The 24,423-nt window shown below is 39.1% G+C and overlaps 1 protein-coding gene across 6 annotated transcripts in view; it reads left to right on the top strand.

Annotated features, from left to right (window-relative positions):
• The window catches only part of PTPRN2 (protein tyrosine phosphatase receptor type N2), a 617,090-nt gene that overhangs the window by 464,556 nt on the left and 128,111 nt on the right, over positions 1 to 24,423 (top strand). The gene's annotated exons all lie outside the window — the stretch shown is intronic.

Here is a 24,423-nt window from a genome sequence, read left to right as displayed (position 1 = left end):
GAACTGAAAGATGGAAGCCTGAGCAGAGGCATTGAGTTTCTCTATCTGGAAAAGCTGCACAAAATCTTTTCATTGTGGGAAAGAGGTCTACTCATAAAGTGTGTGATACAGCAGACGACAAAGATGTGTAAGTGTGTAGAAGTTGTCAGTGATCCAGAGGATGTGGAAAGATGCTCATCCCTAATCACCACAGAGCAAGAATTACCAAGCAGCTGAAAAGCACTTTTTCTTCATAATGCAAAATAAATTGAAGATTTCACTACAACAAGATGTTTTGGACACTGCATGTTTAAAGGAGGTTAAGAAATGATAAGGGAAATACAGAAAAATACATCAAAGGTTATTTAATGCAGTGATCTGGATACAATTTTCAGTTCAGGAAGAACTCAGTCTTTGACTGACCAGAGGTAGAAGATTACATTAGGGAAATACCATTTTGCAGCTTTCAGCTAAGTGAGGATGCTTTCGTAAGCATGAATTTTCAGCTTTTCTTGGTTCTTCTGTATATCTGACACATCTGAGAATGGACCAATGAGACCCAAGCTTGTAAAACTCCAACTGTACACATTTTTAAGTTTTCTGAAGGGAAAATATTCTCTCCTTGGGGAGTCTTCCCTACACTCACACCTGCTCCTGTGTGTGCTGCTGATTAATCTCAGGAAACACAAACTCCACCTCATCCTCCTGGCTTCTCCCTTTGGGTTTTCTTTCTATCATGGTCCCTTTGAGTCTTTCTTTTAGACTTTCTGGAAGACATCTTGAGGTAGGGGTACACATATCTTTATTCCTAACTAAAGAGGAGTTAAACTGGCTCAAGTAGTGAATAGCAAGGGTGCCAATTCTAAAGCTGATTTTCTTTGAGGGAAGACTTGCTTAATGTGATAACCCAGGTGCCTTTGCCATTGAGAAATGTCCACATGCTGTGGTCTGGCTGACTTGACAGTCAGAGAGGCTTTTTTTTTTTTAAAGCAGAGGAAATAATAAACTCATCTTAAACCACAGAGCTTTGTATCTGCAGGGGGATGTTAGGTTATCTCCTTAGTTTTTATTTAAGTAGCAAAAAAAAAAAATCATCTCTTATGGTTGAAAAGATAATGGGGAAGCAAATTAAGTGTAAACTTACAAGATTGAGTCAGAAGATGGTCTAAAATGAGAGAAGCAGGCTGTTTTCATCACAGTCATGAGTCACTCATTGTCCAGTTTGGATGATATTATCTCTTTCACTGCTAAGGAGGACCCCAAAGGAGGGAGACACATATGTAAAAATGCTATATATTAGCATAACACAATGTTGTTTAGTGCAAATGCTCACTACTATCCAATGTGTTGCTGTTTCAGCACAGCTGGGAAAGAGCAGAGCACAAAGATCCACATTCTCCAAGGCTTTTAAGCATTGAAGTCCCCTTGGGATTATGAGCTGCATATCCCCAAAACAGCTACGTGTATGAATCCCTTTGTGGCTCTGACCAAGAGCTCAGCAGGCTGTCTGAGCTTCTAGTAGGACTAAATGTTTGGATAAATGCTTTTTCTTTCTTTTTTTTTCCTACCCCTTCCCCCAGTCTCTTTGCAGTTCAGGCTTTTAAAATAATGGCTGACTAATACGTTCATTTTGGTTCTTCACAACAATCTTTCTCCAGAATCACTAAAGCTGCTTTAAATGTGTATATCTGTTGTATCTCTGGTTCTTTACTGAATTATGTGAAGTTATCAAATTGGGAGCCTGAAGATTGCTTGTGTCTATTTTTTTTTCCCCTGTCTATAAATGATGTATTGCAGAAAAATCATACGTGTTCTTATTTGAAGAACATGCTTAAGAAGCTTAATAACATTTTATCCAAAAATATTTGACAGAGCATGATTTAAGGAATTGTGGACATGCTTAATGATGTGATGAAAAGAGTAACCTGTGCTACTTTTTCCAATGGCTTTCAATATCCTTTGGGTTATGTTGACAAAGATGATTCATCTGTGCTACTAAAAATAATTTGAAATGGAAGGTGGGTGTTTGTTTTCCTTCCTGTCCTACAGAGATTATTGTAAAGAATGGTGCAGCACCTGTAATACCGGAGAGTTAAATAAATACTAGGTGCAGTTAAAATGGTTTGAAGTGCATTTCTTCCACTGAAGTGATTAGGCTGCGTAGAATTAAGGAAATCTGATTTTTTTCACAACTTTGCTTTGTTTATATCCATATTATATCAATATGTAATACGTGTTACAATATGTAGAAATGTAATATTTATATAATCCTTTGGGAAGGATTTATTTGTAACTTTTTAGAGCCTTATGTCTAACAGTGCAGTGCTTCTGTGCTGTGTGTGTTTCCTTAATGGTTTCAGGAGAGACCATTCCTGGTTTTTGTCACTTCTGTAGCTTGCTGCCTACAGTGGCAGTCTGCTGAGCTTGGGGCTGCAGGCTTAAAAGGAGTGGAAATCTCACACCAACCTCAGTTGTGAACTGTGTAGAAGTGGACACCTGCAGCTAGTGACACCCTGAAAGTCTCTCAGTGAGAACCCTGAATATTGCTGCAGGGATGGGATGAAGACTGCAGACACCATTTCTCTAGAGCATTGCTACTGTTTGGTACGGAAATGTTTTAAAAGAGAGAAGTGCAATGCAGAATGACCATGAATAACCCAAAACAATTAACGTCTGGGCTTGTCAGTGTTCCATTTTCAACTCTGCAGAGGTTCTGTACAGCCATCTTGAGTTGTTATCACTTTTAATGGTGATGACCCATTTCTATCCAGCAAAAAAGCCCTTGGACGTTTTAACCTCTCAGTGACAAAAAAAACAGAGTGAAGTTGTGACTCTGGGACTTTACCTGATGAGGTAGAACAGGGTAACAGACATTTAATTTGCACTGTGACAAGGTTTCCATGAGAACATAGGATGCAGTGCGGTATAAATATTGACACTGATAGCTAGACACAGTGACTATTAGGCATACGAGCTAGTTAGATGAACTGAGCCCTTCGAAGAAATAAAATGGTAATTTCTACACACAAGAGAAGGGACAGATCAGCAAGGTCTGCCATATTTCAGTCACTTCTGAATTTTTATTTTTCAAGCCAATGCTTTTTTTTTTTTCCTGCTGTACATTTGAATTACTTTTCCAGCCCAGACATTTTGCTTATTTGAAATTAGACTTGAACCCGACTGGTGAATTCCTACTACAGTTTCAGTTTATTCTTCTGCGTAAGAGAACTGCAAATAGGAATCGGGTTTTCCTACCTTCTGGAGGAATTACTTGGTGAAAACAGCAGGTGTACACCTAACACTTTTCTGAAATTATTTCAACTACCAAACAAGAGAAAAGCATAATTCAGATACATTGTTGGTAAGTTTAGAGATAAATGATAGGTTTGTTCCACTAGGATTTTCATCAGGCTAGGGGAAAAACTGCAAACATTCTTTGCTCTTTAATTATTGTTGTTATGTATTCTCATTTTTAGGGTGCCAGAGAAATAGGTTTCTTATAAGGTAGGAGAAAAGCTTGTCCAGGTTAACTGCATTTAATCAACAGAGAAGCTGGGACTCGCAGGAAGACACTGAGGGGGAGATGCATAAAAAAAATTCCATACTTCCATGATATTTTAAGCATTTTTTACTTTCTTTTGCCTTTTGCAAACGAGATGTCATCTTTTGGGTAAAATTGCTGCTAAAGTTAAGGAAATTATCTGAGAGCAGAAGTAGGAGGTTGCACAGATACTATGGAAGGAAGCTGAGGAAATGCAGTGAGGACAAAGCGGCTGCTTTCAGCAGGATGGCATTGGTTGCAGGTTAAGACAGGAGCAAACACTGATGAAACTCACTGTTCTGCTGTATCATAATGAGAAGGGAGCTCAAATGGAGCTCCTCCATTCCTTGGGAGGAATGTAGAAATGTGATGTGGGCATGCAGGGATGCCACAAAGAAGACTTGATCTCCAGAGGGCTCTTGCAACCCCTATGATTCGGTGATTTGGAATCATCTTTTCTGGTGGTAAAAATCTGGGAGGTAGGAGTAGGGAGGTGGTTCTCTGAATCTGAGATTATTCACTGAAAATCTCCTGTGTTTTTGAATTCTCCCCATTATCCTGTGCACACATTAAAGTTTTACAGACCAGATAAGCCATAGGAACAGCATGACCCCTGTAGGGCATACTGAATAGCAAGAAAGAAAAGTTGAGACATTAAATTTCATACAGTGCTGTCAGAGAATCAGAGTAGAAGATTAAAAATTGGTGATTTTTGTGTAGCATTGGTGATACTCTAGAAATGAAAACGCATTACAAAAAAATATGAGGATCTTTGTCCTCCCGGTTTCAAAATGCTGATGTTGAATCTGAGAAGCAGTTATTTACAGAATTTGTTCAGTTTTGAAGGAACAGAGTTTTTTTCCCAGTACACATTCTTGTGCATTACAATAAGTCTAGAATTCTCACTGGCTCCCGTAACTCCTTTAGAGATACTTTCCAGACCTCAATGTTATGTTCAGCTGGTATTACCCATTATTTTTTAACAGCATTGAACAAGCACATCTTCCAGAGCTGTTTCAATAGATCTCTTAATTTCTTTCACTACTAGGGATTGTCAAATGTACAAATTAACAGACAGCATAACCTAAAGAGGCCTCTGGTTTTGGGATACATCTGACTTTCCGTCAAGGGCACTTACTTTTAGAACATACATAGCTCTAATATATGAAAATCTATCCCTTTTATAGCATCTTTTTTTTCTTTTTTCTTCTCTTTTTTTTCTCTGAGCTCACAGGGATAATTATTCTTTAGAATAATTTTGAAGACTATCCTGAAAGACTGTACTTTCAATATTTTACCAATTAACAGCCAGGAATATGCGAGGGTTTGGGGGTTTTTTTGTGGTTTTTTTTTTTTTTTTTTTTTTTTTTTTGTGCTGTAGCAAGTATTCAACTAACCAGTGAAAGTGTATGAATACTGAGAGCTTCCATTTATGCTCATGACTGCTAAAAGTATATATGGCTCTACAGAACAATGTTTGGTATCAATATTGTATGCCTTTTCACTTTCTGTTAGAGAGAGGATAATTTAGGTCTAACTTGAAAGAGCACTTGGCTCCAATGATTCTAATAATTGAAATGTATGAGAACTCTGTTTAAATACAAATCTAATCAGGATATCGCTGGTTGCCCAAGTGGAATTCAGAGCACTGTAATACTTTGATCTATGAAGGTCTTTTCTAACAGGAAGGAGAATTAGTCTTGGTTGCTAAACAAACCAAGTTTCCTTTTTTTATTATTTTCCTTTGCTTCTGACATTTCTTTCTTTTTGAAGGTCTATTCAATTTTATTCATTTTGTTTTCCTCTCTTTGTATTTGCTTCAAACATGATCTTTTCTCTTTCTGCCATGTGATTCCTCAGATTCCTTCATTCCACAGTGGTGACCTGCCAGTGCTCTCTGCTGCTGTTCTGCAAAAAAACAAAAACAAACAAACAAACAAAATCCCTCAGCAGCGACATTCTTTTAGAGTAATAGGAGGCAATTGCTTTTGTGTAGCTTAAAAATCAAGACAGTTCAAACTATGCAGGAAGCATGTTCTCAATAGCATTGAGTCTAGCCACTTGAAGCTTGAAGATCATCTGAGATTCCTCTTTGAGGGAGAGTAGCAGGATGCCAGATCCACAGCTAGTCAAGAAAGACTTTGCTGGTAGAAAGATCACTCAGAAGGAAATCAGCTCAGTTTTCTTACTATTCTGTTCTTTCTTTGTATTGCTTCTGTGCAGCTACTATGTCCCTGCCCTGTGTTTTAGATGTCTTTGCTCGTTATTGTGTTTCCTTTGTCGTGGAATCCATCACACCACATTTCTCTATAATACCCTACATTTGTTAATGACATCTCTTACTTGATGACTGTAGCACTTGAGTGACAAAAAAACCTTTACACTTGTGCTGTCAGTTCCCATTTGCAGGAAGAGAGGGATTATGCAATGCCTGTGCTACTTTCCATTATTCAGGAAAACATGAAGTTAGTTCCTTGAGCTACTACAGTTTTTCAGTGTAACTCACTCTCTTTGACCCAAATTTATAAGGCCTCAATTTTGCCAAAATCCCTGTGTCTGCTACTTGCTCTTGAATGATACAAGTCTTGCTCTTGAATGCACAAGTCTTATGAGGAGCGGCTGAAGAAGCTGGGATTGTTCAGTCTGGAGAAGAGGAGGCTCAGGGGAGACCTCATTGCACTCTACAACTTCCTGAAGGGAGGTTGTGGTGCAAAAGGGTCTGGCCTCTTCTCCCAGGCAAATAGTAGGACCCGAGGAAATGGCAAGAAGTTATACCAGAGGAGGTTTAGGTTGAACATTAGGAGAAACTTTTTCTCTCAGAGGGTGGTCAAGCACTGGAATGGCTGCCCAGGGAGGTGGTGGAGTCGCCATCCCTGGCAGTGTTCAAGAGGCGCCTGGATGAGGAGCTACGTGAGATGGTTTAGTAGCTTGTGGCACTGATAGGAATGGGAGGGTGGTTGGACTAGATGATCTTGCAGGTCGTTTCCAACCTTGTGATTCTGTGATTCTGTGATAACATCTTATCAACCTGGACCTCCTGATGGATATTTAATAAAAGGGGAAAAACTGTGAGAGTAGATATTTCAATTCGCATACTATAACTGAGAGAGGATATTTCTTTGCCTTCCATGTCGGAATGCCTCTATATGTACAGCCCACTCAGAAAGAGCTAATGCAGCAGCTTAAGTGGGATTCAAGATATTCAATTCCATTTTATAGTTGTATGGTGTTTTTGTTGTTTTTTGTTGTTGTTGTTTTCTTTTTTTAAAATTTTTTTTTTTACAATTTTAATCCAAATTTTTCCTAATTCTTCTCTTTATTACCATTTATGCCTCTTAGTTAAGCCACCTTACTGTTTTACCAGCAGACTTCTTTCTCAAGTTCCTGGTGCTATTGTGGGCAGGGATTTTTTGTGTGTGGTTTATGGCATAGTTCAACTAGCAGCGTTTTAATGTCTTTGTCAACAGGGCCTTAATCACACTGAAATCTCTGAATCTCTTAGATTTACCATGAGTTCTCCAAGGAAATCAGAATTGCAAAGGCTGGGGAAAGCCCCAGAGGCTTTCCAACTTAATTAGGAGTGAACTCCTTCCCTGTAAATGAAGTGGTTCTTTAAAATGACTTAGAGTCTCCATTGGCATCTCCTGACAGTGCTATGATGAAGTACAAAATATTATTAGAAAGATGTTCACCTCTTGTGACACACTCTCATATATCTTATGGAAATATGCCATAAGTACCCATAGCATTGTTTTTCATGTACAGATACTGAGAAAAGAAAACAGGTAAGACAAGTTTGCAAACGCTGCAAAATAGCATCATAACTATAGTATTGCATCCTGGTCTTTTCTATTTTTAATACAATATTGTGAATGTAAAAATGATCAACGAAAAAACAGGTCTCGAAGGAATGGATGAGGTGAAATGATTTAGTGATATTGCCTTGCTGTATAGCACATTTAAATGACACTGCTGTAAAAAGCAAATGGTACGTTCTAATATTTATTTTTTTATTAAACACCTTTTATCTGCAAAGTTATTTCCACTCTGGTCACATATTACTGGATGTCCACAAAGTTCTTAAGATCTGTTTTTCCTCAGGTTGACTGAACACCCCCAAATGTGGCTTAATGACAGATAAACCTAAGATACGCATCAGACAAGTAGTTCACATTCTTCAGAATTTGCTCAAAAGGCTTTTATTTAAGGCTGATTTCTCTATCATTCTTTCCCTTGTGTCATTTAACACGCAAAATATTGCCTAACCTCCTATTTATATATCATAAATTACCCGTAGTGGCACTAAAGCACAGCTTTTCTGCTTAATTCAAAATGGGCCAGAGTCAGCTTATGGCTCACCAGAGTAAATATGAAACAGCTCTATAAGGGTTGCCCGAAATAGCTAGGATTTACAAGGATGTTGGGGTCTTTGTTTGTAATGTGTGACTTTCTTTTTGTTTAAACAGTAACTGGTAAAAGGTTTTATACATTGATCGAGTCATCGCAGGGAATTTTGGTAAATATTTTAAAGCAGACCCTCAGCTTGCTGAAGAAAAAGGCAAATTAAACTTTATCTGAAGGAAGTGGTAGCTGGTGGATGTGTATAGAAATGGACATGCAGCCTGGATCTTGTCATTTTCCTGGTGAATGATATTTGTGCTGATGCGAATGACAGGAATCGGTCCTAATCATTATTTTTTCAGGCTTTCCTTCATCTATTTCAACAGTGGGAGAAAAGCTCAGGAAAGTGCAGGTCATCACTTCCAGATGATGATGGCTGAGGGCGCTACTTGGGTAGGTTCTTACCCAGTTTTATAACTGGCTCCTTTTGCAGTAAAGCCCTTTCTGGGCCTTTACTGTAGGTTCTGTTCAGCATGGCTGTCATATGTATTTTCATTTGCTGCATGATTCAGTGATGACCAGCTACAAAAATCCATCCCAAGGATCCCAACCCATCTGGATGCTCTGTGGTCAAGATAGTAGTGATCTGCTAATGAGTCCTAGTGATTCTTACAGCTATTGATTCTTTTATTGAATCAAAGCTGCTTAGAAACTAACATTAAACAGGGTTTTAAGTGCAAAATATAAAGGAATCTTACAGTCTCCTTTTGGAATAACACCAAACTGTACATCAGACTTGTCTGTTCTCTCAGTGCAGTTGTGTGGAGAGGGAGAAATTATTTGCTTATTTCAGGGCAGGGGTAGTTTAATAAAAAGAGAAGAATGAAACAGGGTGAGTTTAGCCATTATTGCTTTGATTGCTGCTGGCTCATTAGCATTGGCCACGCTCCTTCAGATTAGCAGTAATTAAACTGTGAAATCAGACCGATTGCCTTAAGCTGAGACACCATACCAGGCTGTCAAGAGAAATCACAGGGGATAAATCAAGGGCCCTGTGCATCTTGGATCACCCTTGGCATGGGTGAGAGTGTGAGAAGCGGAATAATGAGGACATTCAGGTTTTTTGTATCTGGTGGACTCTCGGCAGACAAGCTTTGGAAGCGTTGTCATGACAATGACAACAGCAAGGATAAACTCTTACTCCCACTAGCTGCGGTTAATGAAGATGATAATGAAAAATTATGCCAACATTACTGCGATTTTTTTATTCCGACTGGCACTTGTAACCTTATGCCTAATGACACAACTCAATAGTGACAGTAATTGTGCGTTGATAAATGGGGTAAAGATGCTGAAAAAATGTCTGACTCAGATACACAAGTTTAGTTAGCTGAGTAATTTCTTCCAATAAGCATTTGCTTTGTTCTTTGAACTCTCACTAGGTGGTTTTGGACTGTGCATGCCAAAAAACATCTCTAATCACTTTTCTTTGTTTACTAAAGAATAGGCCCAGCAATTAAAGGAAAGAGCGCCTGTGTTTTACTTCTTCTAAGCAGAACAAATGCAATCAAGATAAATAACAGTAATAAAACAACAATACTTTTTACAAATTCTGAATAGGTTTTACAGATTTGGTGTTTGTTTAACTGCTAGTTTCTGAGACATCCAGTTTGTCCTGCTCAAGATGTAAATCTGTGGTGGATTATGTTATGTAATGGCTGTCTCACCTCCCACCCCCACTGCCCCTGCCTAAATGCCAACGTTTATTCCAAGTGCATTAGCACTTATGTAAGTGTCTTTTACAACCACAGCTCCTAAAGCATTGTGTGTGGGGAAGGACCTTTTCTCCTATTTATTGATGGATAAACTGAGAGCATGGTTTAACAATACAGTTAAACAGTTGTCAAAAACTCTTTTTTGTCCTACCCCAGTGGTAGCCATGTGTTAGCACTCTTCTCCTTGCATTAAACCAGTATTCACCCATGGTGGGCCGCTTTGGAGCATGAAATGGTGAAAATCAGATCTTTCTTATTTTTATAGCCTTTTACCAGTAATCTGGATGAGGACCAGTGCAAGGGCAAAAGAAGCAGCAAAGGGACATAGGCAGAAGTGGCCATGAAAGCAACCTAACGAAAAACTCAAGCCCCGTGCTGAAACGTGAAGGGCATGTTGACTTTGAGGAGGGGTCCACTCTTGAAGCTCAAACTGCCTTCCAGCTAAGCATTATAGGACCATAATCCCAAAGAGGCTTATGGAAGCAGTTCAAGAAGTACTCACAGCAAGAACAGCACAGCCACCAGTGCTTTTGCAAACACATCCCTTAGTGATTCCTGAGGGGCCACGTGGCATGTCAGGAATCCTTCCTGCTCCCCGGGGCCACCCATTTCCCACTGCTGAAAGATCGGTGTTGTTTAAACAAGCAAACATGATAGGGACAATACAGAATAGCAAACTAATTTATGTAGTGGATTCCAACTCTGCTGAAATCCAGCATCCACACTTCCACTTTAGAAGCCACAGCACTTGGCTTTAAAGAATGGTCTGATTGAATGTGTGAGTATGCTGCAGCACAATAACCTCCCTGGGATTAGACAACTAAATGCAAATGAATCATTTAATGCAATCAAATCACTTAAAGGAGTAAGTGTTGTTTTATTTACTCCAAAACTAACTAAAAGAATAGCTCTTTTGATAGCCTTGGTAAAGTGTTTGGGGTTTTTTCTATGTAAAGTTGTACTGTTGCTTACCAATGGCCTCGTTCCATCAGAGTTTTAGAAGCCTACATTGTTGGATGTGGGATTTTTTGTTCAAGAGCTGTTTGTTTGGTTTTTTTTTTTTCTTTTTAAGAAGAATTAATCACAGAGCATTTGGAGGTGTATCAGATATATAAGGGTTTCTCCTTGTCTAAATGGTATTTGTCACTTCAGTTGTTGAAAGGCAGTATTAAGACAGCATGGTAGTGTTAGTGATTCATGGTTGCAATTCTCTTTTTATTGCTGAACACCAGCAGTGAATAGGAGCTGCAGAAAGACACATTTCCAATTACTCTTTCTCAGAGTTCTCCATTGCTTCTTAACAGAGAGTTCTCTATCTCTGCAAGTGAGTGTGATGCAAAAGTTTATTTAAAGTGTATTTTATTATATATATAAGAGAAGTTTTTTTATATAGATGCATGGAAGTTATAATTCAGCCAAAGATTTCTTTACTGTTTGGCTCTTTACTTTTGCATCTTAGAACTGGCTCAGTATATCCAAGCTTGTTGTCTCTCTTCTAACTAGATGAAAAAAGACAATTTAACCATTAGAGAAAGGTATTACATGAAATGATGTCCAAATAGTATTGAATGCTGTTCGGAAACAGCTGATATGAATCCTAAATCCTGAATGGTGGTCTCTCTGCAGAATGAACATGACAGAAATGCCTTATGACAGCAAGACTGTAATTCCCTTGGCTTGTAACATGAGGTACAGAGGATTTCCAAGTGGGAAATGAAGAGAAAGATCTCTGCTTACAGAAGGGGAACTTGATCTTTATTCCTTAAGTTATTCCTTGACCTTGATGAGTTTGGGTCGTATTCTGTAGTAGGATGGACCACAGCTTGGTACCTGTGTGGATGCAGAGGTTGATAAAACCTAAATGAGGTTTCTGGTCCATCTGCACTACCACAGTATGTTCAAGTAACAGTGGGCAGTGGGTAAGGCAAACAGAAACCTCAATTACGTTATCCTTGAGCTTCATTAGCCTTTATCAGCACCAATATTGAAAGAGATATTTTTAAAGAACACTTAAGGAAAACCATCAAAATATGCCATCTAAATATTAGCACAAGGCACAGCTTCCAAATTGACAGAAAAAAATCAGTGCTGGGAAGAAGTCAGGAATAAAGGATCAAAAGCAGACACGCTCTCTGAAGAAAGGAGGATAACAGTACAGAGCACCATGCACTGAGTGATTTTGATTTAAAGGAAGCCTTTTAAAAGAAAACTCCATTTACTTTGGAGACTGACAAAAGTTTATACATTCATGAATGAGTTCTTTATGTATTTAAGAGGGATGACAACAGACAAAGAGAATATTTGATGAATGTTCAGGCGAGATTCTGAAAGTCATAGATCATTGAAAGAGGACAGAAGGTTTTGGCTTATTCTTACAAATAGCTGAATCTGTTTGGCACTTGTATTCTATGTGCTGGAATCGTGATAGAACCAGAAAAGATATTTAGGAGCTGGCTGGGGACTTAGAAAATATATAAAAGGTTTAGGAAAGTCATGGATACCATACTTTCACAGCTTCCTTTTCATTGTGCTTTGTAATGGAGGACCCTGGCTAAAATTAGCAGCTAGCAGACAGCACAGCTGTAAAGAATTGGATTCATTGGGAAAGTGGGAAAGAAAACAGATAGTTTTGAGACATTTCTGTTTTACTAGCTTTTGTTCTTAAGACTTTTGCTGAAGATATTTTGTTTAACTCTGAACATTCACAGGGTGAACAAAAAAGACTGGGCATCTTTTTGAACACCATCTCAGCAGTTTGAAGGCACAGTGCAATACATATTTTAGTTCGTCCTTCTGTCCAGGGACAGTAGCTTTGGCAAAAGTATGGGAAAAACAACAGAGCAGTAACATCTAAAGCACCTTAGCAAAATTTGCTGAAGTTACCTGTTACAGCCCATCTCTTCTGATAAATCATTATACCTTAAGGTTGTGATGGAATTTAGCTTGCAGAAGAATGCAAGATCATGCATTCAAATACCGCAGATAGTTTTTTAATAAGACCAATATTATAAGGTGGTCAGATGCCTTCTTGGTAGCCAAAGTGATTATTTCTCATTTTAAAACTTTCCTTTTGACTTCCATACATAGAAGGCAGAGCTGCTGGTGAATGAATTATGCCACTAATGGAAGCAAGTTACCAGACTTTAGCTGAAGTCATCCAAGGTCTGTACAGGAGCTTGAGAACAGAAGGCAGTAGCTTGAGAGCATGCAAAAGGGCACTTGTTGTTTTCTTGGAGGAAAACAAACAGACAAGCAAAAAACAAAACAAACAAACACAAGTGACATAAATCAGTAATTGCTCCAAACCAGAGAGCAGTGGTTCAGATTTGCTAATATGGAGACCGTATTACTGGCTGAGCTGATGCCAGCAGACCTTATGCTGAATTAAATGACATTTGCCCACATACAAGTTTTACTGCATCTCCTGCAGTTTCTGTATGGACCTTTTCTTTTGTCCTGCTTTACGTTCTTACAATCACCCAAGTCCCACAAAGATTTCCTTTACCCTTCTTCAATGAAAGTTCCATGTCTGTCAATCCTAATAGAGCTGTAGCATCCAGGAAATGCTTTTTCACTAGTCAAAGTAGGAGTTTTTCTACATAGCCCAGCAAAGTACCTGTCTTCTTTTCACTTTTTCTGTCTTGGGCTGGCAAGAGTAGTTACACATCAGTGCATGGGATACTTCTGAAACAAGAAAGGTGTGATTGTCATGGTCTTCTTGTGCTTCTACTTTCTGTGGTGTGGACTCGCATCTGATAACAGGGTAGACTGTCCTTGCAACCTGTTGTGAGCAGGAACAGTGGAGGGAGATGTCCCAGAGTAGGATTTGCACTGAGGTTGTAAAAGACTCCACGTAAGCTACATGAGGAAGAAGAGCCACATCAATAGCCCAACCGGAAATCTGGAGTACACAGAATTCTGTACCATAGTCCTCAGATATCAGCACTATATAATCCTAAACACTTCAGTGCATGTCTGTGGTATGTCAAGGTGAGAGATGGCAGCAGAGGAGGCTGTGTGTCCTGTGCACACTTGGAAAACCAATCTGAGCTTCATTATCAGCCAGAGCTGGCAGGAGTGAGGAGCCTTCTGCACAGCCACTGTCACCACTCTGGTCACGTAGAGTGATTGCTGCTTTGGCAGATGAAGGCCTGTGCTCCCGCTGTTGCAAATGAGACAGTTCAGGGCTGCTTGCACAGTGCTGAGATGCTGAGATGCTGTTGCCAATGTGGCAGCACCTCATTTCAGACTCAGCAGGCAGAAACTGATGGGATCTACTCAACACTGCTTGTGGCTGGCACCTGATAATCCGCAGGGAAGGTGAGCAGGGGCCAAGCTGGCTAAGTGGTCTGAGATGTCAGCACCGTGCCCAAGGCTCTGCCACTGCCTGAAGCTCTCACGCAGATCTGCATGTTTGGCATTGCCATTCAGAGAGTGATTGCGTTGCCGGGGCCAAGAGCTGTCTCTGGCCTCATCCTGCATCAGGCTGCTTGCCTGCTCCCAGCATTTTGGATTTAGGAGACCAAGCAAAACTGTAGCTTTCAATGAGACTTAATCCTTGCTTACGTTTCCAAGTTCTTCATCTTAACGTGATAAGGCAGCTCCTTAGGCTTTGGATACATCTATTTTATTAGAAAAGTCTAAATAGGAATTGCTTACTCTTCCTTCATGATTCCATGCTGTTTACCCTTCCTTTCTTTCATTCATACTACTCACTCTGCTCTAAACCTAGAATTTGAGAAATGGTTTTTGAGAATATAACATTTCTTGTTTAATCTTATTTTTACTTTTGGGGTGATCTTTCCAGAAGTCATGGTCTTTCCATCATGTGCTTTACATGACCCATATGGACTTTCATATCAAAACTTCTGTATTGGTGGATATGCTCAAACAGACCTGGCATGTTCTTGTCACCAAATAGAAACGGGTCAGATGTGTTACACATTTGAAAAATATCCTTAAATACCTGCAAGAAATCACAATTAAAACTATAAGCTATCATTTTTATATTCATTGACGTAAATGATGTCTTGATAAAACTGCTTTCTCTTTTCCTCTTATCTCAAATCTTGTCTTCATTCTTCTAGCAGAAACAATTGGTTTAGAGCTGATATGACATGCTGTTATTTCATATTCTGGAAACCACCTTAAATTTTTAGTTGTTATGAATGCTGAAGGATTGAAATTGTGAATCAATTTAAGTCAGTGATAGCTTGGCCATTAACATATCAGAATTTTGTCTAGCAATTCCAATTCATTTGGGTGTGGATATTATGCTGTTATATATTTACGAATATTAATTTAAAAAAAAACATAAAGCAAGCAATAGCTGGTCCTTATGCCATCAGAACATATATCAGACATTACTTTCAAGTTTGCCTTGAATATCTTAAATCTCAGTGGAATAAAGGGGAACCTTTCAAGGTTCCTCTAAAGAGGTTAATACTGATATCAGCAGCTCACCTACTGTAGTGCACTAAAAATATATGGATAGTAGTACAAAATGTATGTGGTGCCTGATCTATTTTCTTTTCCTCTAGTAAAATTGCCCCTTCCTTCTGGTAGAACTGAGCTGGCTGAGTTCTTCAGCTGATCAAATCGGGTGGAGGGAGCAGGTCTACTGCATTGGGCAGAAGTCTACAGAGCACAGAGCTTTGCCCACTGATAGCCAACAACTTGCTTAAAAGGTGTCTAGATCTGCCCTATGGGACAGTTTTATGCTACAATTAAGTGGGAGTATAAATGCACGTAAGCTTATATACTTTGGGACATTTTTTTTCTCAGTTTTAGCTGTTCTGATTGCTGTAATGCCTTCCAAAAGATGCTGGAGTTTCATTTGGCAAGGATTTCATTGACTTCTAACGTGGGCAGCATCTTGCATACAGGAGTTACTTTCTAGTTCTAAAAATAGTTGCCTATCTGGTATTAGTGGAAGAAAAAGAAAAAATAAAACATAGCATTGCTCCGTTGAAACTATTGGCAGAAAAATATTAAAATTACACATTGCACTGTAACTTTCTGCCTCTGAATTAATCACTTCTGACTTCCTTAACAGTCAGCAGGGAGAAATAAGCATTTTTCAGATGTGATTCTTCTGGTCTATTTTAGATATCTAGTTTAAGACAAGATGAACTGCAGCCTAGAAGTGTCTATTTCTCATTGCTGATTACCAAAGGAGTCTATACATCTCCCAGAGAAGTAGGCAGCCAGATTGCAGATGTTTTTATTTGCCATTGTGTATCTTCATGTGGCATGGGTAGCTATAAAGACTTCTGAGCTCTATTTTGTTAGAATTATTCCAGCTCAGTAAATTTAAGCCTCACTACTGAAAATGAGAGATCTTTTTATAGGTTATTATTTTGTAGATAGCAATTAACCACTCAGAAGAGCTGCTAGTTTTGCCACGCACACACTCAGCCACTTCATGCTTTAATGTTAAATTATATTTGACATTTAATTTAAGCTCATATTGCCTTCATTCAAAAATAAACCCTACTGCATTAGTAGTGAGAAGGTGGAGGCATAATTTTTCTCCCCAAATTCACACTCAGTGAAATTTAAACTGATTCTTCATGCTTAGTTTTTCAAGTATATTATGTGCATTCTTCTGAATATAAGTCTATGCAATTACTTCTCAGACACAAGGGAAAAAAAAATCAATGCATCTATCTTAGTAAGCAATTACAACGTAAAAATGTATTTTTAATAGGTGCTTTGAAGGCTGCACATACTGTGAGGTTTGTTGCCTCCTTGAACCGACTGTAATCAGAAGCGACATACATCATTATTTGCTGGGTGAAACAGCACTGATTTTGCAGTTGCACCAGTGTGTGATGTGATCCCTTTAGCTCTTACAAACTAAGCAGGATGAAGACTTAGCTTATGGACATGTGTTATAGTGAGGTAAAGAAAGAGGTTCTGCCTGGCATTCTGTGCGTGATGCTTATCCTACCTGAGAGGGAACAGAGATCTACCCCACCACATCCCTGCTGCAAAGCTGGACCTGGAAGGAGGCTGAGGGGGAGACTGTTCCTCCTTGGTACAATCCTGAAGTCGTAACTTGGTCATGCCACAGGCAGGGCCTCCAACCTCCCCATTTAATACTAGACCAGGTTGCCCAGGGCCTCATTCAACCTGCCTTGAACACCTCTAGGGACAGGGCATCCACAACCTCTCTGGGCAGCCTGTTCCAGCACCTTACCAGTCTTATAGTAAAGAACTCAGTCCTTGGGTTTATGCCTCTTGATCTTTAAATGAGCCAGGCCATTCTTTGCATCAACCTTTCTCTTTGTAGCTATGTGCATCCCAAGAAAAATAACTGCATTTCTCTCTCCTCCCTCTGGAGCTCTGTGGTAGAACTGAATGAAGCTTGAAATTGCATGCTGTGAAAGACTGGTTCCAGTTAAAGACCAGGACATCTAAAAGCAGCTTATTCAGACAGATTAGGAGGCTGTCTATGTTCTCTTCATCATCTTAGCCCTTCTGTCCACCTTGGCTGCTTCTGGCTTTCCATGCACGTCATGACCAAAACCTGCTGGGAAACAGAAGAATTTGGCAATAAACAGTTTACAAGATCTGCAGTCATGGGAAGCAGGTGGTGATTTTCTAGAGAGCTTGTCATCCCTAGGTATGGCTTTCCTCAAAGCTTTTCAATGAGCAAGAAACTCAGGGCCTTCTGGATAAAATGACCACTCCCACCCTCCAGCCTCCCCCAGAAAACCAAATAATAGCCTTCCAATATCAGATAAGCCAGTGGAACTACAGCTTGTCTGTGCATTCATCTTTGCTGTTAAATTGAGCGATTTATCCACCTTGCAAAAGACATTAGCATTAAGGGACGTAGTCTTTCTCAGATGTAATTCATTATTAATCTTAATGGGATTATGCTTCAAAGACCACTAAATGTACATCTTCAAAGTACTTAAATTACTACCTATTATTACTTCTGACAATAAAATAAATAAAGCTTAGTTAAATTCTACATGCTAAACCCAAATTAGATGTATTTTTTTTCTTTTTCACCATGCCAACTAAAGCAAAACAGACCATTGAAAACAATCATTTTTTATAAATCAAAAACCTCCACTCAAACCCTTAAGGTTCCTAATGAATTGTGATTAACAAATAATCGCAAAACCAGGTTGCAGACATTTAAAAATGCATTTTTTTTATATTTATTGTAAATATATGCAGTATCAAAAGCAGGACTGCAGTGAGAGAAGAATAAATATTTAACATCAAACAAATTTCTTCATTAATATAATTACATAGTGCAAAAATGCATTTCCCACTATTGCTTAAAAATAAACTTTAAAAATTCGTATTGCATAGCTAGCATCATCAACGACAGAAACAGAAAATAGGTAAATAGCTCTTTGGGTGGCATTTGCTTTAAAAACAGCAGCAAAAGCCAACATTTCCATTTGTCTATGATTTCTAATGCAAATTCTTCATAAGCTTTGCACAGAATAAATATGTCCCTAGCTATATGATGTTGTGTGACAGAGAGACATTTGCCATTCTTTGTTCTGACTGCACTGGATCTGGGGTCTTCCTAGCAGTCCACTGGCACAGTCATGAGAAGGGAATGCCATCCTCTTATTTCTGGCTATGAGGTATGGGCCATTTGGAAAGGCACTGCCTTAACTTCGAGATGTTAATGCAGGAATATTGTTGTTCTGGAAGACGTTCATTGGTACCATCAGTCATTTCACTGGCATTCAGGCAATTGCAGGGGTACCTGAAGCAGTGACAGTATTAAGCATATGGTACAGCCCCACATTGAGTTTCCTGGGTTCTGCCTGGTAAATACAGTTGTTTATGAAATTGTAAAATCTGGTGATGATTTTCCCCTGGTTACCTAAGAACATAAGAACATGTTGGTCTGTGTAAGTCTGTGTCCAACTGTGGGCAACAGCAGGATGGAGCAGAGTCAGCATGCAGTGAGACATTGCTAGTGTACTGCCCCAGTTTTAGCTGATTTGCAATCAGTAGAATTCCTGAACCAGAGATGGTATCTTTGTGTTTAATGGCCATTGTTACATTTTTTCTTCCTTCAACCTGCCTCTAACTTTCCCCTGAAACTGTGCAGGAGAGCAGATGTGCCATTCTCAAAATTTATTGTGTTACATTCAATAGAAAAAATGCCACTGAGCAGAGTGTAGAGACTCCCAGCCTCCACAAGCTCTCAAACTTGATAGAAGCAGGTGCAGCAGGTGTGACTTAATTTGTCACAACTGGGATGTAGGTGTTCCTGCCTGTTGTTTAAACTCAGCTGAGTCAGGAGGAAAGCCTGGACAAATTTTGACCAGCAAGATGAAGAATTGAAGAGGTTATGAGGGAATCAAAATAAGGGACAAGAACAAGAGCCTTCTGTGAGCTGAGGATTTCAGATAGCAGTAAGATATGATGAAGCCTGAAAGCAAATGTAGGGAAGCCAGGAACAAACACGAGGCACAGAAGACAGGATAGGATGTAAAAACCAGGGATGAGTGATCAGGGCTGCCTGCAAGAGGAAATATCAGGGGCTGAATCTAAATATAGATATATGTAGTCCACTGCTATAATGGGGAAGCACGAAGCATCTAATTCAGCAAGGCACTGAACATCATCTTTATTTTCTGACACAGGTCTCATCTAGAGTAAATACTGCTGAGCAAACCATGCAAAAAATTTTATGTAGCTTAGTTAGGATCATACCACTTTTTGGACTGTGCCATAGATTCGCTAGTATGAGGAACAGGGCAATTAAGGTTGCTCACCTAATTGTCTAAAGACTACTTCTCTCCATTGTTAAAGGCAGTGTACTCCAGTTAACTCTGCGGTTTTTCTCCACTGATTCTTTCTACATTAATATTTTCAGTGTGCACTTGAGCATTTCTGATGAGACAGTGAACATCTATTTCTTAAGTGCTTCAAGACCTGAGGTTCCGGTATTGCTGTTAGTATTTTAGCACTGCATAGCTTCTTGGATTTGTGCCATTTGTGATCTTCCACTGCATAATGCCAGGAAGTTTTACCTGCTGAAGCTTGCAGCCTTTTCTTAGAAGCATTTTAAGAAGCACAGGCTCTTTCTGTATCATAGTGTTTCCTGCTTTTGGGGTATAGAAGCTGAATACTTCCATTTTAAAAATGCCTTGGCCAACATGAGCAAGCTTTCAAATCAAATCAGTGTGGAAACCTATATGACCAAAAACACAGTTTCCACAGTACATAGTGAGGGGAAGGAAATTCCACAGGTGCATAGAAAGAAAAGAGCTTCCAGTGGGTAATTTCATGAGAGGCTGATGTAGCCTTTGTGCTTAGCATTTAATACTGGAGATCATGAATGAAAAAATACTGGGAGAAAAGAATAGAGGATATGATAGGAGGAGAATTCCTCCATTTCTGTTTGTCTTGGTATCTGAATGATATGAATTGAGGTTAGATCTGGCAGACCCAAGTTGATGAATGATTGCACCTGAAAGAATTTGAGAAGCAAACCATTTTATTACAGCGAAATACCTTTTCTTTGGATTTAAACTGCATTCAATTCAACTGTCTGTCTTGGGGAAAATTTTCAACTCCTGGTCAAGAGCAACCTAGACTTCTCATTTCTAATTATATATGTTCTGAGTACGCTGTATCTATACAGTTTAAAATTAAGATATATTTTAAATCTAAAAATAAAGATGAGGTTTTGAATGGTCTCAGAAAAGAACAAGTTATTTCCAGGGCTCATTCAACTTTTATGATCACTTCCATGTTATAAATGAAAGTTCTCCTAAAAATACTGATGTACCATTACCTAATTAAACTATTCCATGCAGTACAACCTCAGAAGCCTGGATGCTTCCAGATTCAATCTCTAGCAAGTGTCATTCCTGCAGATAAGGTTTGAAGTTAGAAAACACTTGATTTTAATAAGAACTGCAACAGAAATGATGCTGTTTCTCATACCAAAGCATATCAGTCAGTATGGAGGAAAATAGAAAAAGTCAACCCCCTCCACACCCAAAAAAATGGGAATTCATCATGCCAAAGGCCTTCATTTGCATCCCATTAAAACTGTTTTGAAGATTTTGTTGGTGTGATGAACTCTTGTATGGACCTAAGCTGAAGTCTGAATTTCAGAAATGTATCCAGAGGGGTCAGGAGGAGAACTGTGGGACAATGAGAACATCTTTCCTAGAGATAGGATTCAACCACTCCGAAGGACGAGATAGAGGAGACTTGGTGGATAGCTGTGTAGCACAAACCCTCATGCTTCATTTGCATTTTCTGAGTCATGTTCCTTCAGTGACCCTTTGGGGTGTTTGCAGAGAGGCCAGGAATGGTCATAATTCTGCCAGGACAGAAAGTGAGCCACACCTTGGTGTAAGGGTTACCTGGCTGGTTTCTCCTAAACTGTACCCTCATAATTGCAATGTGCAAGAATACTACTACATTATTTTTATTTTAATTTATATTGTGTTTAGAAGTTGTCAATGGAAGGCAAGGATTAACGCTCAAAACACCATATGCTGGTTAACTGTAAGGAGTAATAGTATTAAAAAGTGATAGTACTCAAGCTATAAATGGATGCAATTTAATGGATGGTATTAGCAGAGCTGTTCAGTTGAAGCCATGGCTAAAGGGAATTGGGTTTAATAACTTTCTAATTACATCTGTATAAGCTGGGCCACTTAGCAATAAACTGACAGGTTTACATTTCCTTATGTACTAGGTATTGCTCTGTGTATTAGCCCTACTGAAAAATTGTAAATAGAAAACAATTGGGTTCCTTTTTTGTCTCCCAAATGGTTTAAATTAATGGCAGTGCAGATCAACACAATGCCTTCATGTATGTGCTTTTAACCTTCATTGATTTTCTCAGTTCCAGGGCAGCATGACACTGGCTACAAACCCATGCTGATGTGATGGCTATAAGGCCAAGCAATGAAGAGGTTTACCCAATATTAGATTAGTTCCTGGTATCCAAGAGCACACATTCTAGAAAACTAGAGGCTCCATTCTCCAACTTATAAGTGTTTAGTGTTATTCCTTAGGGTTTATGAAACCTGGCATCGGGTTTGAGCAAAACTTTGTCTTAAGAACGTCCGATGCTCAGTCGAAATGCATCAGGTGAGTTTCCAGGCAGGGAAAGGTGTTAGTATCTGTAGACAAACAGGGCTTGGGGATATTTCTACCTAACCCCTTCCAGATTTCCAAAGATAACTCACATTAGGTTGTATTTATTGCAGCACTGCCTGTTACCATGACACCTCGATGCTGCAGTTACCTCACACCTCAGGGAATTTTATGCTTAGCGCAGCATTTGAAGTCTCCTTCTTTACATTTTGTTTTTAGTTTGCTACTTTTTGTACTTCAGGGAAGTATTGGATGAAGCATAGATATGCCATGAATGAGAAGTATCTTTATATTCCTTAAACACCACAAATTGTATTTAGCCCTGACCTAAGGAAAAAGTAAAATCTTTGGTACACACAGGGCTGATCAAATATAGGGGCAGTGGGGTTTTTTCCTTCACAACTGCCCAGGATGGCCAGGACATACTGAGAAGAGCTCCTAGGTAAGATAAACTTGCTACACTACCAAATGACTGGGATAGCAAGCCTCACTGAGTGAAAGCCATAGCAGCCTCATCCAGAGGGATGTGTCCCTACAAGCTGCTGTGTGATCCAGGCATTCCAACTCTGGGGAAAAGCCACAGCAAGTTCTACATACAGGAAGGATGTCCTTTTCCATTGCAGAGCCTGGTTGCTGTTAGCAGGTGTTCCAGGGTATCAGAGCAGGGCAGGGCCTTGTTTCCAATCCTGAGACAGAGGCGGAAGAGAAGGAAAGAGGCTCACACAATGTGCTTGAGAAAATACATCTGCTAATCCCTTCTTTAGGGTGTTAAGCAGACTCAGCTGTCATGCAAGCCTTGTGCTGGTGATCCATTGCAGCATACTTTTTCTAGAAGTAGTGGATTTGAGGCTCACCTAAGGTACAACATTACTTTTGAAGAGTATTGTAAGTAAAGAAGCGTAGGCTAGGCAATCAATATCCATTGGGCAAACTTGAACCCTTTGGACTGAAACTGGATAGTTATTTAGATGTTTACACTCAATCACGAATAGTTCGTGGATCAAGTTTCCCACCTGAGGTAGCAGCAGTGCCATTTTCATCAAGTCTGTCAGCGTTTTCACATCACAAACCTCAATGCTGCAGTACTTCCCAGCTGTTTCTAATCCCTGAAAGCTGAGACTTGGCATATAAATTGCTAACCCATACATTAATTTGAATAGTAGATCATCAAGCTATGTCTCAGTTATGTAACAAATTATATTGAATTTTATTTCAGCTCCAGATGCACTCTGTGCCAAAGTCCTGTAAAATATGGTTTTCCTACAAGGAATTGCATGTTCATTATACTTTACATGAACTTACATCTCTTATATTTTTAAAATGTTTTTAAAATAGCAATCATGCTTACTCCTAATTAACTTTAGTTAACATTCTTGTTTGCACATCATCATTTGCTTGTATTAGAATGACATCTGTGACCCAAGTATAGGTCCTTTGGCTTTGGTCTTGTTCTGAATTTATGTAAAGGTATGATACAACTTTGCTTCTTTTTGAATCATGAAGTAATGTATTACAGTATTTGCTAACAAAAATGCACGTCTCAGTGAGAGGCAGAAAGATCATTATTGTTCAAATGTCACAGCATTCAAATGCTGGATAGATTTCTAACAGTGTTAATAGAAATGTGTTTATTTTAATCTTGGGTATTTATAGGAGAATATTGGTTATGTTTTTGACCTTAATCCTGTTGCTGGTACAAACGTGTTTACCTGTGTGCAATCCCTGACAGCCAGAGAATAGCCTCCAGCAAACAGAAATGATGTACCTAGGATATGCAAAACATAAGTGCACTCCATTCTCTGTGTAATACTGCACTCACATGATAGCTTGACAAAATCAAATTTACTTCAGCTGCCTTCTAATGAATTTTGAACGTTCTTAAGAGATAGTGCTATTGTAGCTGAAGTGAATAACGTTTGGCATATTAGTATAAACCAGTCTAGAAGTCAAGGAGTTTTCTCTTGACTAGGGAATTTTTACTGAGGTATTAATTCAAACTTAAAAACTATGAGAGAAAATCAGATTCTCTGCTAATGTAAATCAAGTTGGTGCTTTCTTCATCCCCTTAACCCCTACTGCCCAAACAGGCTATCAGGAAATAGTAATGTTCAGCCAATAAAACACAAGTCAGAGTCTTTGGAGATGAGCTGTTGAGTAATTAGTGATCCTGAGTGATACTGTTACTTAGCAACTTCTGAGAATGGATTAACCTTCTGTGGGCATCCTTTGCACTGCATATATGAGGCTGTTTCTTATGCTTATTCAAACAGTCAGGTATGTCTCCTACAGATCTATCAGAGATTTCCCAGAAAGAAATATGTGTTGCATTGCATGTGCTGTGAGCTGAGTGCATTTGGGATAAACCAAGCAGCAGTACCAGCACTGCGTAGTCAAGCTGCCCTCGTGCAATAACGCAGAGGGCATCAAGCACCTGTGTCATGGATAAGTCAATTCTACTGTGCATAATCCAGGGCCTCACTATTGTGAAAATAATTCAATGTATTTTAATATATGTGATAATATAGCTGTTACAGCATGAAAAAGAAAATAGCTGGGATACACACAGTGATGTTTTCTTTGAGATTTCTAGGCAGTGCTTTGGTCAATAATGCAGCTGTTTAGAAGTTGTCAACATTAAGCCAAATTCCCATTTCTTCTCCTGCATGAAAGATAGAGACT

This window comes from Lagopus muta, chromosome 7, assembly GCF_023343835.1.
Source record: "Lagopus muta isolate bLagMut1 chromosome 7, bLagMut1 primary, whole genome shotgun sequence".
Taxonomy (NCBI): domain Eukaryota; kingdom Metazoa; phylum Chordata; class Aves; order Galliformes; family Phasianidae; genus Lagopus; species Lagopus muta.
This window is presented reverse-complemented; position numbering and strand designations above follow the sequence as displayed.